The sequence below is a fragment of the Ursus americanus genome, chromosome 13, assembly GCF_024610735.1.
Source record: "Ursus americanus isolate L20-20 chromosome 13, mUrsAme1.1.p, whole genome shotgun sequence".
Taxonomy (NCBI): Eukaryota; Metazoa; Chordata; class Mammalia; order Carnivora; family Ursidae; genus Ursus; species Ursus americanus.
In genome coordinates this window covers 13481285-13497815 of record NC_142139.1, presented here as the reverse complement: position 1 = coordinate 13497815, position 16531 = coordinate 13481285, and the positions used below count along the sequence as shown (strand labels likewise).

Sequence of the window (16531 nt, the reverse complement as noted above, 5' to 3'; positions counted from 1 at the left end):
TTGCTCTAAGATCAGGAATAAGGCAAGGATGACTACTCTTACCACTTTTATACAACATAGTATTGAAAATCCTAGCTACAGCAATTAGGTCAGAAAAAGAAATAAAAGGCATCTAAATTGGAAAGGAAGAAGTAAAACTGTCCCTATTTACAGATGACATGATACCATATACAGAAAATCCTAAACACTAATGGAGCTAATAAATGAATTCAGTATACTTGCAGGATACAAAATTAATATATAGAAATTGGTTGCATTTCTATACACTAACAAGCTGTCAGAAAGGGAAATAAACAATCCATTTACAATTGCATCAAAGAGAATAAAATACCTATGAATAAATTTAACCAAATAGGTGAAAGACCTGTACTCTGAAAACTATAAGACACTGACGAAAGAAATTGAAGCTGACTCAAACAAATGGAAAGATACACACTGCTCATAGATTGGAAGAATTAATATTCTTTAAATGTTCATACTACCCAAAGAAATTTACAGATTCAAAGCAATCCCAATTAAAATAGCAAGGGCATTTTTCATAGAACTAAAACAAAAAAATCCTAAAATTTATTTGAAATGACGAAGACCCCAAATAGCCAAAGTAATTTTGAGGTATCAAAAGCTGGAGGTATCATGCTCCCTGACTTCAAACTATACTACAAAGCTATAGTAATCAAAACACTATGGTACTGCCACAAAAATAGACACATAGATTAATGGAATAGACTAGAGAGCCCAGAAATAAACCCATGCTTATATCGTCAATTAATCTACGACAAAGTAGGCAAGGACAATACAATGGGGAAAGACAGTCTCTTCAATAAATGGTGTTGGGAAAACTGGACAGCTACATGCAAAAGAATGAAACTGGACCACTATCTCACACCATGTATGAAAGACTTGAATGCAAGACCTGAAACCATAAAACTCCTAGAAGAAAACATAGGTTGGAAACCCTTTGACATTGGTCTTAGCAATATATATATATTTTTGGACTGGTTTCCTCGGGGAAAAGCAACAAAAGCTAAAATAAACAAATGGGATTATATCAAAGTAAAAAGCTTTTGCACAGAGAAGGAAACCATCAACAAAATGAAAAGGCCATCTATTGAATGGGAGACGATATCTGCAAGTCATACATCTGATAAGGGATTAATATTCAAAATGTATATGGTTTATGCAACTTAATATAAAAGAAAAAAAAACCCCAAACAACCTGATTTAAAATTGGGCAGAGAAATTGAATAGAGATTTTTCCAAGGAAGACTTACAGATGGCCAATAGGCACATGAAAAGATGCTCAACATCAGGAAAATGCAAATCAGGGAACTGCAAATCAACCACAATTTTACCTCACACCTGTCAGATCGGTTATTACTCAAAAGACAAAAAATAAGTGTTAGCAGGGATGTAGAGAAAAGGGAATCCCCGTACACTGTTGGTGGGAATGTAAATTGGTGCAGCTACTGTAGAAAAGAGCATGGAGGTTCCCCTCAAAAATTAAAACTAGAGCTACCATATGATTTGGCAATTCCACTTCTTGGTTTTTATCCGAAGAAAATAAAAACACCAATTTGAAGCGATATAGACACCTCCACATTCACTGCAGCCTTATTTACAATAATCAAGATATGGAAACAACCTATCAATAGATGAATGGATAAATAAGATGTGGCATGCGTGAGTGTGCGCGCACGCGCACACACACACACACACACACACACACACAAACAGAGTGGAATATTACTCAGCTATAAAAAATAATGAAATCGTGTAATTTGTGACATAGATGGATATTATGCTAAATGAAATCAGTCAGACAGAGGAAGACAAATACCATATGATTTCACTTATATGTGGAATCTAAGAAATAGAACAAACAAACATATAAAACAAACAGAAACAGTCATAGATACGGGAAATAAGCTGTTGGTTACCAGAGTGGGGAGGTGTTGAGGGGTGGGCAAAATAGGTAAAGGGAATTAACAGGGACAAACTACCAGTTATAAAATAAATGTCATAAGAATGTAATGTACACAAAGGGAATATAGTCAATAATACTGTATTAACTTTGTATGGTGACACTAACTAGACTTACTATGGGGATCATTTCATAAGGTATAAAAAGTACAGAATCACTACAATGTATACTTTAAACTAATAGGATATTGTATGCCAATTATACCTCAATAAAAACAAATCTTGCACTGGTTGTAAATATTTTCCTTAGAAACATCTATTATTACAAAAATAACATATGCTCAACCAGAACTCAGAAATAAGAAAAGCAATTGCAAAATAAATATTTCTATAAACCTACAATACAGAGACAATCACCATTCTGATTTTGATAGATACCTTCCTAATCCCCTTCTCTGGGTGTCGATATGTGTATTTCCCCATAAATACCGCTTGGAATAAAATGATATGAAATAAATGATGTACTAAGTTAAAGAATTCTATTATATTTTTGTACACTAGTGATTCCCAGACCTGGCTAAGAATCAGGATCACCAGAGAAACTTAACTTTTTTTTTTTTTTTTTTGCTTTCCTGATCTCTACTGTTAAGCCACTAGATAGAATCTATGCAAATGGAACCAGAGATTTCAGAAAACTCTCAAGTGGTTCTTGGGGTCTTTGAGAACAAAGCAGTCTTTGAGAACCACTGGGCTATCAGATACCCAAAGTGTCACCTTCAATTGTCACCTCCTCCCCCTTTTTTTCATAAACACTCATTCTAACAATTGGCTAGGGTCCCAAAAGTTTTATTTTCTTCATATTCTTACACGGTGTGCTATGTTATATACTTCAAGCAATTACATTTTGAGAAGGTGGGTATTACGGGGTGGAGAGGGGAGTCAACTTAATCAGCATTTAACTCTATGAACTTTTGTTTTGACTACTTCTTTTTCACACTGATGAAGGTAACAGCTAATATTTATATAGTTCTTACCCACTATCAGGCACTGTTCTAAGTGGTACATACATATGGCCGATACAGTACAGTGTGGGAAGAAAAACATTTGAGTATGTGATGAAAAGAAATACATTAGAGAATATGCAATCCTTTGCAAAAGTAAGAACTGAAATCCACTGTTCATTTTATAACTGCATTAAAAACTTCACATAGAAAATAGCAATTACTTAGATTTTCACTTTAAAAAAATAAAAGTTCAAAGTACTTTTATCTCTCTAATTTTACTTGTCTATATATGTGAATTAGGAAAAGGGCAGGTATTAATCTCATTTGAAAGTAGAAAAGCCAAGGCACAAAGAAGTTTATTAGTTTGTCTAATGTTGTACAGAGTCCATAATGCACACAGGAATTAAATATACCTTTTGACTTTCAATCCAGTACATTATGATCTACACTATTACTCAGCCTATTATAAACAAAAACACCTTAAAAAAATGCCCCTTAATTCCTTAGTGGCACCCAAGAATAGCCCTCTAAATGAGTCAAGTCAGATGGTAAAATAATGGCAATTAAGTGGTTAGGTACTAACCAATTTTGTTTTTTTTTTTAAGATTTTATTTATTTATTCGACAGAGACAGAGACAGCCAGCGAGAGAGGGAACACAAGCAGGGGGAGTGGGAGAGGAAGAAGCAGGCTCATAGCGGAGGAGCCTGATGTGGGGCTTGATCCCATAACGCCGGGATCATGCCCTGAGCCGAAGGCAGACGCTTAACCACTGTGCCACCCAGGCACCCCAGGTACTAACCAATTTCTAGCTTTATTGCAGGCTCACATTTTTTCACAATTTATATCCTTTCCAGTATTACATTTCCACTATTTATTAGAGATCTGCCTATCATTTGTTAATGGAGTGCCATTGCCATCACTCCTCTTTGAAAAACTGACCTTAATATTATGCCAACTTGACTGACCAAGAGGGGGCCAGACTCTAGAACAGCCAATCTATCATAATTTGGCCAGTTTATAACCTCTGTACAGAGAGAAGAATACAACTAACTGAACCTAGAAGAACCTCTCTTGGGGTCCCTAGCTGGCTCAGTCAGTAGTGCACGCAACTTGTGGGGTCGTGAGTTCAAGCCCCATGTTGGGCATAGAGCTTACATAAAAAGAGAGAGAGAGAGAGAGAGAGAGAGAGAGAGAGAGAGAGAAAGAAAGAAAGAAAGAAAGAAAGAAAGAAAGAAAGAAAGAAAGAAAGGAAGAAAGAAAGAAAAAGAAAGAACCTTCCTTTCTTTAGGGAGTCTGAATTTGAGAATACAAAATTTGCAATTGGTAGGAATGAAAAAGGTTTAAAGAGGACAAAGAGGGCAGACAGTAAGTAAAAAGTCATGAGTATGCAAAAGAACGATCAAGCAGAAAGCAAAAAGAAGGGCAGTCAGAAGTAGTTGGAGTGGTAAAAGCTGAAATATTTACACATGAAATATGATGCCTGGGATTTGCTTCAAATTGCTTCTTCCCTAATATAGGGTTGGGGAGACAAGGGAGGGGGGTATAATATGTTCAACAAGATTGGTTACAAGTTAACAATTGTACAGCTGTTGGAAAGTACCTAACACCCCATAGTTTCATTGGGTGCCTAGTAGGAATATGGGAATTCATTATATTTTTCTCCCTACGTTTGTATATATGTGAAAATTTCCATAACACAAAGTTAAAATTATAATACGTAAATACATGTATAACTCCAGAAGCCAAGCCTTCCCCATCACTTGCACTGCTATTGCGTTGGTCTGAATCACCATTATCTTTCCCCTGGATTAATGTAACTCCCTTAAAAAGCCTCCCAACTTCTACCTTCCCTTCCTTACCCCCTTAGTGTCTTTTCAACAAAGCAGCCAGAAGGATCCTTTAAAAATCTAAATCAGATCATGTCACTCTGACAAAACACTGCAGTGTCTCTCATTTCATTCAGAGAAAAAAGCCTATCTCCTTACAGTGGCCCATGATCAGTCTCCTATTTAGCTGACATGCATTCCTGTTTTCATGGATTGTCCAGGGGAATAATCCCAAGTGCAGGAAACCCCCTGGAGCAAAGGCCCTAAAGCAGGAGCAAACTGAATAAAGTTGAAGAACACAGAAAGTCTAGCTAGAGTCCCCAAGATCATCTAGAGCTGACCAAAAATGGGATGGGGGCAAGGTTCAGGAAATACAGGCTGACTCTGTTCCTAGAACTCGGGAATGATGTGGTAAAAAAAAAATGGATTTGGAATCCTACAGACTTGCTTAAACTCTTGTCTTCCTACTTACTAAAAGTCAAGTTTTGAGCATCAATTTTTCTTACGTGAAAAATGAGGAAAATGGTAATGATTTCCTGCAATTGTTTTTAATTGAGGCATAATATATAAAACGTTTAACACGGTGCCTAGCATATAGCTGGTATTCAATAAATCTAATACGAACCTGCACCCTTCTCTTGTAGAAACAGAACAAAGTAGTCCTGATTCAATAAACAGGACAACTGTTTTCTCAAAATATCCCTCACCAAGCCTATGTGGTAGGGTGAGTGTTGGCCTGGCAGGTGAGAACTCTTAGTTCTGGTCAAGTCTGTGATATAACTAGCTGGGGACTTTGGGTGAACCACTTCATCTCTTCAGAATTGAGTACAATGTTTTGTTTTGTTTTGTTTTGTTTTGTTTTGTTTTGTTTTGTTTTGTTTTGTTTTGTTTTAAGTAGGCTCTATGCCCAATGTGGGGCTTGAACTCACGACCCCTAGATCAAGAGTCATACTGAGTAAGGGACAGGCTGGGCTAGGTACCTAGAGATAGGTACGGGGCCATGGGATCAGGCTCACAAAATTAAAAATGTGGAAGATGAAAGAAAACCAGAGATAAGGGAACAAACCAGACCATCCTGTCCTAGGTGTCAGAGGTGAGGTCTTGTTATAACAGCTCCTTGTGACTAACCAAGAATTACCGGACCCTAAAAAGGAAGTAAGCCATTGAAGGTGTTATCACTAGCCTCTCCTTACTCAGTGGTGCTACCAATAGAGATGTTAAACAGACTTAAGTTCCCTGGTTAGCTTTCTATAAACGACCATCCCTAAAAGCCCTTAGTGGCAACCCTGTCGGGACCCCTCTCACTCCTGAGAGCTTTTTCTGTATCCTTGCTTAATAAACTTCTATCGCTTTACTCACTCTCCTTTCCGAGAGATTCATTCTTCCGCTCCGTGAGACAAGAACCTCGCTCTCCCGGTTCAATATGCTCTACTGACTGAGCCAGCCAGGTGCCCTAGTTTAGTCATCTCTAAAATAAGGCAATTGGACTAGATGATCTCTAATTCTCTCACAGTGCTAAGATTCTACGATGCCTGGGGGCTCCTGGATGGCTCAGTTGGTTACGCAACTGACTCTTGATTTCAGCTCAGGTCTTGATCTCAGGATTGTGAATTCAAGCCCATTGGGCTCCATGCTGTGTGTGGAGCCTACTTTAAAAAAAAGAAAATTCTATGATGTCTGAATAACATTCAGTGATTCTTCCTTTGACTAGCCCTTTGGTGTGTGTCACAGGACAGCACTGCAATAACAGAGGGAGGAGTGGGCAGAGAAAGAGATCTTTTAAGTTTGTAAAAGCATAGCTGGTTTCCTGCACGTACGCCCTGTGCGGGCTCAGAAGGGCCTTTGTGTTTGGTTTAACGTGCTGCTGTTACTGTCTTAAGACTCTCAATAAATTTTGAACAAGAAGCCCACATTTTCATTTTACATGGGCCCTGCAAATTATGTAGCTGGCCTTGCTTCTACGAGCTGACGAAGAATAAGTCTAAAAGTTCCTGTGAGCAAATAGAGACTGGCAACAAGAGATCCCTGGGAACCTAAAGAGAGGTGATTGGGTGGGTAAGATAGTTGTCTGCGGTAGAAAGTAAGTGGGAGGGGTTTTGAGGGGGATGAGTGGGGGAGGAAGGGAACTGCGGATGCATACTTGAAACAATTTATGAAATGTTTACCTTCTGCTACTTGCTCTCTCTGAACTATAGTATAAGACGGCCATCTACTGGTCAATGGCATGAACTCTTTCAAAGACTTCCAATGCAGGGTCTTTGCATTTCAGTGTCCAAAGGGTGATCCAGAATGGTTTGAGTGAACATATTTTGCAGCTAAAAACAATAATTATTAAGTGCTTCCACAGTTCCAAGTTTCAAACTAAAGTAATAACAAAGACAGACCTTTTCTATCCCCCTGAACAATCCCTGACAACTGCTTTCCTTGATTCAACAAAGAACCACAATTTTTAGAAAGTAACTATATGCCAGAAATCAAATGTTGAAGGATGAACACCACTAGTAGAGATATTTAGGTCATTAAGAACTTCATCGAATGAATTCAAATTCCCAGGTTCATCTTAGGTCTGATCAGAATACCTAGATTATCATCATCATCTTTAATACTGGTCATTGAGGGGTAGAGTTACACTTTTATATTCAGTGTATGCTCAAGTGTAAGGCAGTATTTATCTATGACCGTCAGGCCCAATGACCCACATTCAGGCTATTGGGTGAAGCAGGCATTACTGGAGAATTGATTGGAAAAAAAAAGAGAAAGCAAGGCAGTGGCAGAAGATGAAGAAAGTTAGGGGACATGGAGAAAATTAATACTCACCAATAAAGAGTAGTGTTCTGGGGGCTTCTCATCATAGAATATCTACCCCCACTAAGAATTCTATCAGAATGAAAGGTTACCACAAGCCCTCCCTCCTGCAATATCTAGATTACCAGTAAGAAAAGAGAGAATTTAGCATTATGTATAAACTTGTCAAATCACTAAGTTGTATACCTGAAATTAATGTAGCATTGTGTGTCAACTATACTCAAATTAAAAAAAAAAAAGAGGGAACTTAAATACCTGTCCAGTAATTACTGGTTAGGGCTGCTGTGAAGGGAGAAGACTAACAGAAATCTGAAATCAGGAGGAGGACGAGGAAGTTCTCCCCGGATCTCAGCCCAGTGTATGGACACATCTCTCAGATTACTGGGCTATAACTGGTTATTTTCAAACAATTCTGACACACTTACTACACTCCCTGGAGAAAAATAGCTGAGAGCCAAAGACTCTGTTGCTTCATTCAAAAACAAAAGTCCAGGGTGCCTGGCGGGCTCAGTAGGAAGGGTATGCAACTCTTGATCTTGGGGTCATGAGTTTGAGCCCCACATTGGGTGTAGAGATTACTAAAATAAAATTAAAAATAAAACCAAAAACAAAAGTCCTTTAGGTGAAGAATTACACTTAATACCATTTCTTGGTTTTGCTTTAGATAATTTTTTATACAAGATATCAAGATAACAAGGGTTATCAAAGGATATAAATGTGACACAGGACTTCTCTTCAACACATCCTTAGAACAGAAAAACCTGAGTGCAGATGGAGCTTATTTCACACTCCCAGTCCCCACTGGCTGTTCATTCTGTGTTTCCATAGCACAATGAGCTCACCAATATCATACCATTATTCTGTATGCAATTTGCTTGACTGTTTCCACTAGTCTGTGAGGTCTAGGAGAGCTAGGATGGAGTGTTCCATCTCTACCCCGTCCCCACAATACCCCTTTAACACAAAGTAAACATTAGTAATTGTAATCGAATGAATAAATGGGGCATGCTGAACAGCCTCAGCCTCAGCAAGCCAGCCTTCAGCATCCTGTATTCTGAGACCTTATATACAGAAGCTGTACTGAGGGAATCTGCCTTAGTTATTCCTTTTACCCAGATAACCATATTCTGAACCAGATCACCACTACCCTAGCCATATCGATTAGGCCTCTTGATCCAAGGGCAGTCAATCTAGAATACTTGAGAGCAGCTTATAATATTAGAATATTGTCTAAGACCAATAATACTAATTAATTAAACCAGTTACGGTCTCTCTCTTGGAAATTTGACTTCAACACACGGAAAAAGTCATCAGCTAGTAACGATGGACAAAAGTTCAAAGGCACAGAGGAAGAAGGCAGACTACAGAGGCCATCAGATAAAGGGGGTCATGATTGAGTTCCAGTAAAGAACTGGATAGAAGAAAAGAGTGTGAATGTAGGTTCTTAGATGCAGAAATAATAAATTCTTGCTTCTGGTGGATAAAAGTATAACTTGTTCACCATAGCTTCCTTGGATCCTGGATGGCCAAGAGTACATATTTCTTCAGCCAAATATGAATTAAGCACCTACCATGTGACAGATGTGACATGAGTTTTAGTGATGAACAAGACAAATCTATTTTGTTCCCATGGAGCTTTCAAACTAGCTTTGAAGGTCAGAATCTAATGGTAGAACACCGATATTGAACAAGTACAAACAATGGTGGTACATGTTACAGAGAAGTGGTGCAGCCTTTCACAGACGCAGATAATAGCTTGAATTATATCTACCATTGGCTTCTTTTTTCCTAAAATGCCTGATTAAATGGCCTTTCCAGAATTCCAAGATGCCTAATTTTCATTTGAGATTCTTTTTATTCTTATTTTCATCTGTAACCAGACATGAAAAGGCTAGTTCCCAGGACCTACAAAATCTTCAAACTACAAATTTGTTCCAAAATACAAAGAGGAAACTGTAAAATCTAAACAAACAAATGTTTTATGCACAGAACACGGCACTAATTCAGATGCAGTTCAATGCAACTCTTACTACCACTACAAGTTAACACCTAATGGTGCTTACAATATGCTAGATATTGTTCAAAGTGCTTTATAAAAATCAGCTCACGTTGGGACACCTGGGCGGCTCAGTTGGTTAAGCATCTGCCTTTGGCTCAGGTCATGATCCCAGGGTCCTGAGATAGAGTCCCAGAGTCCTGCGTTGAGTTCCCTGCTCAGCAGAGAGCCTGCTTTTCCCTCTGCCTGCCACTTCCCCTGCTTATGCTGTCCCTCTCTCTCTCTGTGACAAATAAATAAATAAAATCTTCTAAAAAAATGTATCCGCTCACGTTAATCCTCACAACTCTGAACAATAAGAATTAGTATTACTACCCTCATTTTACAGATGAGGAAACTGAGGCAGAGAGTGGTTATATAACTTGGCCAAGAAGAACAGCCAGTAAGTGGCTATACAAGGATTTGAACCCAAGCAGTCTGGTTCTAGAGTCTGTGTGTTCTGGAGTCCAGATTCAATTTAATTTAATGTGGTTATGTAAGTAAATTTTCTTCCAAAATATCATTCAGCAAATATTTATTGAACTTTTATTATATGAGGGTGCTGACCTAGCTATTAGAGATCCAACAGTGAACAAAACAAAATAAAAAATCCCTGTCTTCATGGAAGGGATATAGATAATATACAAGAAGTAAAATATATGGTACATTAGATGGTATAAATGCGATGGAGAAAATAAAGCCAGGAAGAGAGATGGGAAGTGCCAGGGGTAACACTGGGGGCACAATTTTAAATGGGGTATTCAAGGATGCAACCTGAGTAGGCGATGTTTGAGCAACAACCTGGAAGAAGTGAGGGAACGTGCCATTCTAAGTATGCCTTGTAGGATAGTCAGTAGAGTAAGAGCCCTGGGTTTGGATCCTAGGACCCAAGACAGTATTAAAATAGCCCTGGAGTTACATTTAGTGACTTTCTGGGATTTGTGATATAAAGTGCCTAAGTAGTACATTCTATGGAGGCTCCAAGTTGCTAGCTTAGGAAGGGCAGAATAATGCAATTGAATGAGCATTATGAAACCAGCAACAGCCTCCTCATTTATTTTGAGCTGGAATTTGTGTAGGATTACTTTGTGACTTGGCAATGTTGAAAACTTCATGAACTCATCCTTCCCATTTTCTAAAGCCAATACACTATTTTACTCTGCCTGGGTTACCAACTGATGTAGTATAGTTGGGTGGAGTATCCCATATGCTGATTTATGATTTATGTTGTTCAAAATCTTGATTTTCTTTCTTTTTTAATATTTTATTCATTTATTTTAGGGAAAGAGAATGAATGGGGTTGGGGCAGATGGAAAGGGAGAGAGACTCTAAGGAAGACTCCACACTGAGCTCGGAGCCCAACACAGGGCTCAGTCTCATGATCCCGAGACCATAACCCAAGAAGAAATCAAGAGTCAGATGCTTAACAGGCTGAGCCAGCCAGGTGCCCCAAGACCTCGATTTTCTTACTGATCTTCTGTCTAGATGTTTTACCCATTATTGAAAGTAGGGTATGGAAGTTTCTATTACCATAGAACAGCCTGTTTCTCCCTTTAATTCTGTCCTTATCTTCTTCATGTATTTTGATTCAGCATTTGCTTGGTTGCTGTAACCCTTTCACTATTTCCCAGGGTTCTGACAAACTTGCTTCAAATAGTTTCTGCTTATTTTTCAATGTTTCTGGAGGCTTGGCGTGGCCTACTCCACCAATTTAAACATGGGTCTCCCAAGGTGACTTTGACACAGCTCTCACCAGAGCAGAAAAAAAGTAAATCTGTTTTCTAACAGGGCATATTTATAGATCTGAACATAAAAGCTGACCTTCTCCAGTAGGGGCTTGAAGCCTCATTCCCTGCATCTAGCTCTTCCACTTCATGTCAGCCTCTGAGGAATCACAGAACTCCATGAAATGTAGTTTGAAAAGCACTATTGTAAGTCATTATAAACCCCTAACAGTTATGTGCCGGGTGCTTATGATCTGGTGTTAGAAACAGTTAAACAGGGGTGCCTGGGTGGCTCAGTCGGGTAAGTGTCTGCCTTTGGCTCAGGTCATGATCCCAGGGTCCTGGGATGGAGCCCTCCCTCCTCAGCAGGGAACCTTGCTTCTTCCTCTGCCTGCCACTCCCCCTGCTTGTGCTCTCTCTCTGTGACAAATAAATAAATAAAATCTTAAAAAAAAAAAAAAAAGAAAGAAAGAAAGAAAAGAAGCAGTTAAATAATAACTTTGGTGTAGACTCTTATTTTTTAAATTGCTTGTTTTCAAAAAACTCTCCTCCCAACTTGTAATGCATTTGTACTGAGAAAATTTGGAAAATAGGAAAAAGCACAAAGAATAAAATGATCTGTAATCCCATCTTCCAGAGATAACTGCTGTTAATATGTTGACATTTTTCATATTTATAAAATAAGTCTAATTCTGGTTAACATCTTATATATAGCAGTTATCACCTTGGCATCCATTTACTTAACACTGTTATTCTATTCATGCCTATGTTAAGGTCATCATGTCTACTCTTGGATGCCTATTATATAATTTTATGAGAGAAGACTTTTCATGTTGACCTACCCGTCAATCTCCACCCTCAATGACTGTCCAACACCTTTTAATAAAACAAAAACAGGTTGGTCACTCAGTTGATTAGCGTAATGAGATTTCAAGACTGTAGATTTCAACATCTTTGTCATCTATGATTACCAATTTAAGTCTGGCCCTACTGAAGTTGTTTTTAAACTTTAAAAAGCAGCAGGGGCGCCTGGGTGGCTCAGTCATTGAGCGTCTGCCTTCGGCTCAGGGCGTGATCCCGGCGTTCTGGGATAGAGCCCCACATCAGTCTCCTCGGCTGGGAGCCTGCTTTTTCCTCTCCCACTCCCCCTGCTTGTGTTCCCTCTCTCGCTGGCTGTCTCTCTCTCTGTGTCAAATAAATAAATAATCTTAAAAAAAAAAAAAAAAGCAGCAGAATTCCTTCTTTATTTTGAAATGAGATCTTTTATGAAACCCTAAAATTTAAATAAAACTGAGTTTTTATGGTTGAAGTGTGCACATGTGTGTAGGTGGAACAGGGTAAGTAGTTTATTCAAAAGCCAACCCTGCTTAGCCTTCCTAACACCAAAACCATGGTGCAGAACCTCAGGGCTCTGGGACAGAGTGTGTGAGCATGCCGCTGCTCTGTTAAAGGTCCTCAGTCAGTACCTCTAAGGAACTGAATGACTATTGCACCACCCCCCTGTGGCTCCTGAGACAGTGCCTGACAGCAGGCATTCAAAGAATATTTACTGAAATCAAAGACAAGAAATCCAAAAGGGGGTAATGGGTTAGTGCATATCTATTACTAGTACTTGAAAAAAAAAAAAAAAAACTCAGAAAGTATCCCCACTAAAAAAAAAAATAAAGTATCCCCACTGAGAATAGTAGATCAGTAGCGACATATTTTAGTGGTGTCATTATACTATTATGTTACAACAGAGGTAACTCAACAAGTATTTTTTTGACCAGGATTATATTAGTGGTTGCAGAATACAACAAAATATAATTAAATAAATATTTAATGGTTTCTGTGTTCAAGGTACTGTTTGGGGGACTGTGGAAGCTACAAAGATGGTAAAAGTATAGTTTCTCTTCTAAAGGATACTTACTTAATACTCTAATAGGGGAAGAAACTTACATAACATTGTGCTATAAAGCAAGCCAATGTGCCAGATAATGTCAAGAAAATTTTGGTGTTTTTTGAGTTGAAGGTAGAAAAATTTTCAAAAATGACCAGCCCAGGAGAGAGCCTCATCAATAGGTGGCTGCTATACAATGCAGAGGGTAACAAATAATGCAGAAAAGAAAAGTATGGAAGCAAATACTTCAGTGCCTTGATCTTGAGAAGATAACACTCTCCCCAAGAAGAAAGCTTGGTATACAAAATAGGTGGAGACAAATTAAATGTGAAGTTTTCACAATCGGTATGTTAGAAATACTGAGACTGGAGAGATCAATGTGAATTCTAGAGGGAAACTTTATGAAGTTTGCATTTGAATTGAAAAAGGAATGGTGGAATTAGGATGGGTGGGGAAGCATTACAGGTTAATGAGAACAACATGCACCAAAAAGTCCAAAGGCCAAGAGGAGAACAGTTTCCATGAGAAAGATGGAAGACGACAATGTGGCTGGAGCAAAGGGTGTCTGTTGGGCACAAGGCTGGCTGAGTAGGGTGGAGACAGATTAATGGTGGGATACATGGATGGCAGCTGCTGTAGGCCAAGATGAAGATAAAGGGGAAGCTACAACAAATAGCAATTAGCTACGATGATGGCTCAATTCTCAAAGGAAACTATAATAGAAGTATACAGCAGTGATGATGGAAGAGAAAAAAACCAAACGGCTAAAATTCCCAGAAGACAGAGAAATAACTTGCCGTACCAATCAGCAGCATTACTGGAACACTCATTCAATTTGGAAAGGAGACAAAAATGGAATGAAGATAAGAAAGGGATAACTTAAGAAAAACCCATGTTTTCAGATGAAAATTAGCAAAGTCCCCCCCCCACCCCCGCTGGAGAGGTTACTCTATATAGTTTAATTCCTAGAATGATCACAAGGGTAATTTATCATATGGACATACTAACTCGACAGCTGCCTGAAGAAATCTGCATTATCACCTTAGGTTAAAGCATAATTTATCACCTTCCTCTTAAGAACTTACTGCACTTGAACTTCAGAAGTTTGGAATGCCTTCCTAAAAACAGCTATCCTTGATCTGATTGTTACGGCATTCTCATACACTATCTTCTCTACCCTAGCTCCAGTCAGATTAACTATGTTGACAGTATTTTGAATGTGCTGGATCACGGTTGCAGCGTAATAACTCATTCTGTGGTTACTGGTACATCTTTTTCACTTGGACGTATCAGGCAGAAAGGTTTAAGGGGGTGGGGAAAATGCTGAGCTCCTACCTCACTAGTAGTGTACCAGGATTTCAGTAAAGTACTTTCTTTGAAATTAAATTGCTTTTAATTTAAGGACATAGCAAATTTCACCACATACTCCATATTCATTTCTGTCATGTGGAATAATCAAGAATTACTGGAATTTTAACAGGGGTGAAGCCGGAAGAGGTGACAGGCTCTTTCAAATGAATTTAGTCCAAATGACCCCTCCCTGTTTGCATTAATCGCTCTCCCAAATGTGACAGACCTTCCTGATTCAAGAGATCAGACTCTAGTACCAATACCTTCTCACAGACGAGCATGTGACTCTTTGCCAAAGACAAGTTTAAAACCATTTCAGAACTTGTTCAGTTTATGTCAGGCTATTTCTAATAATTTCAATAATTTTTATTGATCCTATTTCAATAATTAGAAGCAACTGATTTTCAACCTTGCCCCTGAGAAGAATGCTTCCATCATTTGCATGGGCAATAGTTGACTTGCCTCCACTAATTTTTGCAAAGCTTCTGTGTCACTTATGATCAGGGCCTTTTCCAATCTACTACCTGACTATAATCTAGGCTAGCTAATTTTCAGGAAATGGTCTTCTCATTCCCAGAATCTACAAACAAAAGGACAATGGTAGGGGCGTCTGGGTGGCACAGCGGTTAAGCGTCTGCCTTCAGCTCAGGGCGTGATCCCGGCGTTATAGGATCAAGTCCCACATCAGGCTCCTCTGCTGGAAGCCTGCTTCTTCCTCTCCCATTCCCCCTGCTTGTGTTCCCTCTCTTGCTGGCTGTCTCTATCTCTGTCAAATAAATAAATAAAATCTTTAAAAAAAAAAAAAAAAGGACAATGGTATTTTTCTGTAAGGTAGTATATTGTCTTTGTCACCGTTATCGGGTAACAGATTTGGAGGTAAATTCAAGCAAGGGTGGGCATCCGTAAAGCAGCGTTAAAAATGCTGGATTTGGAATCAATTTTAGGCTTTATAAATTTTTTTAGTAACCTTAGACTATGTACTCCTTTTGTGTCTCATTTTCAAATTCTGTAAAACGGAGTAATCACAGCTTCAAAGAGGTTTTATGAAGATTTAGTGGTACCCAGTCGTATCTTCATTCGTATCGCACTAAAAGAACCACTAATACATACCTGTGTGTTCTGAACCATCCAAGATTCATAATGTGACAAGGGAGAAAATATTTAAACTGGAGCTACCAGGGAAAATCCAGGCAGTATAGTGAAGGAGTGCAGAGCATATCACCCCAAAATATGCTGCTTTGGCATATTGATTATTTAAAGTTAAAGGAGCTTGAGAAACAGCAGGGGCAAGAGGGGCACTCTGACCTTCCTTAATTCTTCCTGACAGGAGGTAAAACTCCCATGGAAAAGGTGCCCTCCCTCTACCAGGAGGAAGAAAAACAGTCTTATCACCAGAGATGGGGAATCAGGCTCAGAAATCTGTACAAACCAACCTTGTTACACTAATGCTTATCTTCCTAGTTATTTCTCCACAATTTACTCCCCCTGGCCCAAACCCCTTTGTCTCCTTTGGTTCTTTGTCTAAAAGGTATAAAAGCTTTCTGTTCTGGTCACTTCTGTGAGTCTTCATTCTCTTGTGAAGGTTCTTATGTACATGTAAAATAATAATAATAATAATAATAATAATAATAATAATAATAATAAAACTTGTGTGCTTTTCTCCTATTAATCTGTCTTATGTCAATTTAATTTTTAGGCCCTGCTAGAGACCCAAATAAGGAAGGTAGAGCAGAATTCTTTCTCACCTACAGTTCTGCTGACAAGGATGGGATGTCACTGGTTAGACACTGCTCACTCCAGGGCTGCTGCGGCTGAGAGATCCTAGTGATGCGGAGAACAAGGCAAAAGAAATATAGAAAAAAATCAAATTTCCTTATAACTTACAGCCCATTGACAAATACTTAGGACAGGCAGAGTGACCTTCCTCCAGGAACTCAACTGCCTCAGTGTTAATACCTGGCTAAAGGCAAAAGGCAACCTTAGCTTG

General features: G+C 38.8%; 1 long non-coding RNA gene across 3 annotated transcripts in view; it reads right to left on the bottom strand.

Moving 5' to 3' along the window:
• LOC123793323 (uncharacterized) overlaps nt 1–16531 on the bottom strand; it is a 57676-nt gene that overhangs the window by 33074 nt on the left and 8071 nt on the right. For all 3 annotated transcript variants that reach the window (XR_006779908.2, XR_006779904.2, XR_006779905.2), the window contains exon 3: nt 16290–16365. This is a non-coding gene — a long non-coding RNA (uncharacterized LOC123793323). The remainder of the gene's footprint in view (nt 1–16289; nt 16366–16531) is intronic.